We start from the raw sequence: 6,733 nt of genomic DNA on the forward strand, positions 1-6,733 counted from the left end.
CTATTTCCTTTACTGCACACCACAGCCTACTCATAAACCATTTAAAGAGCGTGAGGCGGAAAATAAAGCCATTTTTATCCTCACCCAACGTTGAGGGGAAAAGGCTGATAATGTTTATGCACATGTCTGTGTCTGGATGTTAGCAAAATATCTCACAAACCACTGGGTGGATTTTAGTGAAACTCTTAGACAGTAATAAATGGATGCACACCTACCGCTGATTACCTTTAGGAGTCAATCTGATTCAAGATGGCTGTCACAGCTAACTCATTTTGTAAAACATAAAAATGGCTAAAACTCAGTCAAAGTCATTTTTACAGATACTGAGTTAAAATTTGGTGTGGCCGTTACTGAGACTAATACACAACATATAATCCAAGAACTACCCATTGCACAACATTTTAGCCTAAGACTTTGGCATTAACCCCATTTGTCTGTTTGCAAAATATCTCATGAACAACTGGCTCAATTTCACTAAAACTCTCAGAAGGTGATAATTGGTTGTGCATCTACAACTGATTAACATCTGGAGTCAATCCAATTCAAGATGGCCACAGCAGCTAATTAACATTAGCAACCACAAATATGGGTAGTACTCGGTCAATTTTACATATTTTGAGTTAAAATTGGTGTAACTGAGAGTAACTCACGATGCATACTCTGAGAGCTATTACATCTCACAAGGTTTTGTACTGTCACGTGAAACTGGGCATATAATTTATAAGGTTTGGCCAAAATGGATATAAGTCTGTCCCTTCTCATCCTAACATAATCTTAGTTCAACACACTAGGATACAAGGCAGCAGGTTCTGGAAACAAATGCTAAGTCTTTCATTTGAACTATGAAATTGGAGTTTACTAAAATGAGCAGAAAAGTAACACATGGATCAATAATCTAAAGTCTCAAAAAGTTGTTCTACAGAGAGAAAAAATGTAAGAACTAGGATTCCTTGAAGGAATGAATATCACCCATGGCCTTTTAATGACAGAGTTGTAGACTAAGATTATTTTATGCTGAGTAATAATGATGTAGCCGTTTTGATAAAACCTTTAGAAATGACATTACGTGAAATCTGATGCTGTACTACAAGATGTCACACAGAGAATGTGTTCTGAACGACCTTCAGCTACGACCACGTCAGATTTTAGCTCAATACTGTATGTGTAGAACTGACAGAGATATAGCCATTTTTCTGTTGGCTAAAGATGGTTAGCTGTGGTGGCCATTTTGAATTGGACTGAATCCAAGAGGTAGTCAGTTGTAGATGTTCATCAAATGGCTGCTTCCTGAAAGTTTAATTAAAAATCATAAAGCAGTTCATGAAATGTTTTGCTAACAGACACTCACATGAACACACACACGAGAAAAACATTATCCAACTTCACCTTTCAGCAGCAGGTGATAAAATATCCTACAACAAAATCCCAACTTGCAATAAAAACTTTAATAGATTAATATTGAGTTAAAGATTTAAAAGTTTTTGTACTTTGAACTGCAAATAATAGCTTACCTTTAAGGCAGTTCTCTAACTTTTCCAACCCTTATAGATTTAATTTAGTGTCTAAATTGCAGTTTGTTTATGTTCTGAGTATCATTATATTATAAACTTCTTTTCAATTTAAAAGCAAACCACAATAAAGGGAGAAAACATTGTTTTATGAGGAAAAGTCCACAGATAGAAAACATTTGATGGACATTATTATCAGTCCAGCTCCGACATTTGTTTAATCACTTTTTGTTGTCATTCTTTGGAGCACACCGTGACATCCAGAGCACACAAACTCAAAAAGCCAACTTTCATACCACTTTGAATAACAACAACCTCCCACTTCTCGCAGCTTGGTTAGTTTGCGTGTTAGCCTTCAGGAGCAGCGCTGCCAAATTTGCCGTCCTGATGGTCTCCCTCTATCCGTCCTCGTGATTAACATTCTTTTCACTCCCGTTTTGTTCCAGTTCCGTCTCCTCGCTGCATCCCAGCAGTCAGGTGACCTTTTCTCTGCTCACTTAGATCTGAGGCTCTCCCGATCATTCACACAGATTTTTCACTCCGACTCGTCCCAATCCATCCTCCTTAATGATGCTGCAACATCTAAAAGGGCATTTTACTTTACACCAGCCTAATGAAGTAATTCTCCGGCAGCAGTCGTTTGATGGCTCAGCTGACAGTGTTGTCACAGTGGAAAGCTGTAATTTTAGCACCAAACATAAACAGTGACTCAGAGTGGAAGAAGCTACTGATGCAGTAGTAAACTCAGAACAACAACAAGAAAAAGATAAAATAAACCGATTTCTTCACATGGTTTCAACATCTAAATAGTTAGGCTTAAAGTAAAAACAGGTTTGTCTTAATGACACTATTCATCTTCTACATCTAATTTCAATAGTTAAAATACAGAGCATGTTATCCATACATTTACACATTAAAATGTAATTTACTGTTAATCACTGTTAACACAAGGCACTCACCAAAACTGGTATAAACATGAATTTAAATTCTGCCATTAAAAAATTACCCCATGTGACAAAAAAAAAAAAAAAAAATCTCACTGTTTTGAGCAACCTCCCAGTGGTTTCAAATCAGTAAGCATGAGAAGTTTAGTCTGGGTTCTCATCACCATGGCAACAAAACATCAAGTGTTTTGAAAAGAGAAAAGGAGTTAAGTTGAAGAAGTTACATAATTTCCGTCCCAACTCGTGCAAGAGCAAGCAGACTGGAGACTATTTTTCACATTCCTCGCTGAGGTACGAACTCGTTGCATGTCAAGAACAGAAGGAAAGCACCATTTTGTGTGTGTGTGTGAGTGTGTGTCTGTGTTGATTGCAAGGCCACTAATCAAAACCAGAAGAATTGGCTCGACATGAAATTGCAGATAATAAAACTTGGACCTTGGATTGGAAAGACACTTTTATTTTCTAACAACACTTGATTAAGTGCGTCTGGTTTTTCACTCTCAGTTTTTTATTCATTTTAATTTTGTCAATTTGAATTTCAAACATAATAGCTGAAACAAATTGTGTTTGACCTCCCTTCCAACCAAGGCAGCAGTATTATAGTCTGTAAGCAGAGTGATTATGAGCTTCCAGATTCGGGGAAAATTGAGTTTTGATGTGTTTTACAGCTTGTTTGTTTCTGGGAATGACAGAAACAAACAAGCCACCACAACAAAAAAAGAAAAGTAGCTTTTGCTGTGAAAATGCAATGTGAATGCTGAGTGCTGAATGAGTTTGCTGAGGTTTACTGAAGATGAGAAGCTGAACATTAGCTAAAAACTAAATGTAACAAAACACTTGTTACAAGGGGAAAAAATGAAGCAAAACACTTGACAATAGCTAAAAATTAACACAAATGTTTGTTTAAAGCTAAATGTAGTAAAAGCTTACTGAAAGTAGTCCGAGGCTAGCTAAAAGCTAAAAGCATCAACAGACCAAGTAAAAATATTTAATGGCTAGTTAGAGGCTAAAAGAAGCAGAGCACTAGCTAAAAGCTTTAAATAACAAAAAAATAAATAAATAAAAGCTGCAAGTATCAAAAGCCTACCTAAACAAACTAAAAGTAGCAGAGGTGTAGCTAAAACCTAACAGTTGCATTAAAAGACAAAAACAGAGTAAGCCTGCTGAAGCAGAGTTCAAAGAGAACAATGTTTTTGAAGGAATTGGAGAGATCTCCATGTATTTCTATAGGGAAAATATTTCCAAATCAAGTTAAAAGTTTTGAAAAGGTAAAAAAGTTACAAAAGCCAAAAATCATAGTACACACACAGTATGCAGAAGTAGTTAGATTGCAAATAACATATGGAAAAAACAAAACAGGAAAGACATAGTGTTGAATCCGCATTCACACAATCAGCTTCCCCTGGTGCCTCGTTATGAGAATGAATGAGAGACAAAGAAAGAATCAAAATAACCGGGTTGCCATAATAAATTATCCACCTGCAGATTTAAAGTCAGCTCAAGAGCCAAGTTGTCAGAGGTGATATCACAGCTGCTTTGTCAACACTCCCCACACTGCTGCTGATTTATTTTCCCTTTAAAAGTAATAGCCAAGAATATTTTGCAACAATCCGCCCTGCTTTCGTGTCCAAGTCTCACATGCATTCATAAATGCTTAATGCTGTTTCGATTGCACAAGGTCATTTAGTCTGCTTTTGCAAGCCATTTTGTTGCCTGTGAGCTGATGATTAAACAGACCTATTATACATCCAAACCTCTGGAGCTGAAGGCAGCTGAAGACTGCCATTTCATCCGTCTGGGAAGTTAAAGAATGACCCGTATCAACTCTGGCAAAAGCTGGGATTTTAACCGTCGTTACAAATGACATTGTGTGTCTGGTCTGCAGGGCAATGAGGGCCTTTGATTTAATAATCCCTTCCCAAAGATCTTAACTGTAAGTTCCATTCTTCAGCGTGCAGATAGTGCCTGAGAAAAAGAGGATGGCTTCCATCAACAGTGACAGTGCCTGGACTGCTTTTTGACTAATGAGGTGCAGGACTTTCCTTTCTCTGTCTGCTGGGTCTGGCTCACAGGCAAACACTGGTGGGTCGATAACAGCAGAGAGAGAAACCAGCGCCCATCGATCAGCCGTGCATCAGCTGTGATTCCAGCCGATGCCGAATCATTACACTTTCACACACTGTCCACTCTCACAGCGGCCAGGCGTCAGCGGGAAGGCCAAGGTTATAAATAATGCAACACGTTTCTGGGTACAGGTTCAAGCAGATGAGGTTAAACAAACATTTTAACCTCTGAGGCCTGTTTAATAAAGGCACTGCCACGCAGAAAATGCACTTTTATATTAATATAGTTGACAAACACTGACAATAAGGTACATGGTGTATATAAAACTATATTTTTACTAAGTTTAGGGTCAGATTTTCCCCAACAACTGTTATCAGCTATTTAGACATTGCCTACATTGATAACAAAAACCTTGAAAATGTACCAGAAAATTGTCTTTAATGAGAATTATTTGAACAGCCTTTGTTGTTACAGGTTATCAGTCTTAACCAGCACAAAAATGGTTTAACTCAGTCAATATTACAGAATTTGAGCTGAATCTGGTGCGGTAGTAGCCGAGAGTCGTCCTCAACACGTACTCTGAGAGCTAATATTTCTTACAAGGTCTTACATGTGAGATTGGACATAACAAAACAGCATTAACTCTGACCCTTCTCAGCACAAGATTAGTTTTTCATGAAAGGCGGCGGGCGATATGCATTCCTTCAAGGAATGATAGGCCTTGAATTACTATTGTGGCCAAGCATCTCAAACCCAGCTTTTAATCTTAAAATCTTATTAAAATTTTAAATTCACTGTCCAGATTTCGGAGGGTGTGTAAAACAGCACACTGTGGTGAGTTAAAGAGGTGAGAGTATTTGGTGCGTTGGTCCAAAGAAGTTTGAATTTGACATGCTGTACGCTCTAGTAAGTCCGTCTTATCGCCTGGGATGTGAAAGCAGCTGCTGCCGCGCTGATGAATAAAACAAGTGTGGCACTCAGGGAGGACAGTGAGGGAATTGAACTCTGCATTTTATTACCTAGTGTACTCTGATGTCATATGGTTGCCTTTTAAACATATGAAGACCAAACACAAACAGGCCTCTTAAAATGCAGATTGTTTTTATGTAGAATGTGCATCGTTCACAAACAGAGGCCAGATAACACAGCCTCTCCTAAACAAATGTGGAAAAGTGGGATGTTTGCACTGAAACACAAACCCCCACATCTAATTTGATGAATTGTAAATTCATCTAATTAACATGATCTGACCTTTAACACAGACAGCATCCAATGTGACTTTTTTTTTTTTTATCAGGGCTCCAAATGTGCCCTGGAGGCAGCGTGACGAGCGAAAAGCCACACTTGCCTTGGGGATGTGTCACGCAAGCGCAAAGAATTATGGCGATGGATATGGCATGAGACATGATCCATGTGGCGTTGCTATTCCAAACAGCATCCCTGCAGTGAAACGTGAAGGTCGCGAGCGGAGGGGAGGGCATATGTTGCCGAAAAGATCCAGCCTCCTGGATTAGAGATCCCCGGGGTGAACGAGGTCTCTGGCCACGGCACGACATGTTGTCACAGTTACAGATTGGCAGAGATGGGTAGATAAACCCCTCCTGAGCTGTGGAGCATCCCTTTCTGCCTTTAACAGTTCATTTTCAGCTACAAGGAAACCACAGGTATCCTTTAAAGGCCTTGTGTTCTTTAAGGGAATGCACACGGCCCAGCTCATTTCATCCCAGAGATTTAGACTGAGATCATGTTCTGTTGAGAAATTATAGGCTTGTAACTGTTTTTGGTCAAACTTTGAAAATAACATTATGGCCAGGGTGTTGTGGATGACTCTCAGCTACTACCACATCAAATTTTACCTCCAAATCTGTTACACTGACTGAGTTATAGCCATTTTTGTTTTTGCTAAGGGTGATTAGCTGTGGTGGCCATCTTAAATTGGACTGGATTGAGAAAACGGAGCCAGAGCAAAGGTAGTCAGGATTAATAACTAATGGTTATTTTGAGTATAAATGTCATTATGATAATGAATGCCTTGTTGAATACTTAAAATATGTTAAACCTGAAATGTACAGTTATCTACTGCAGTCTAAAATCAGCTATGGTTTCATCAGATAAACTAGAATTGTTTAATGACTAATGTGCCTAAAAGGGTCCTGTGATAGTTTGCAAACGTACAAAAATACATCAATGAAGCTAAAAAAACCCAACAATAATTCA

This window comes from Kryptolebias marmoratus, linkage group LG4 (genome assembly GCF_001649575.2).
Source record: "Kryptolebias marmoratus isolate JLee-2015 linkage group LG4, ASM164957v2, whole genome shotgun sequence".
Classification (NCBI taxonomy): domain Eukaryota; kingdom Metazoa; phylum Chordata; class Actinopteri; order Cyprinodontiformes; family Rivulidae; genus Kryptolebias; species Kryptolebias marmoratus.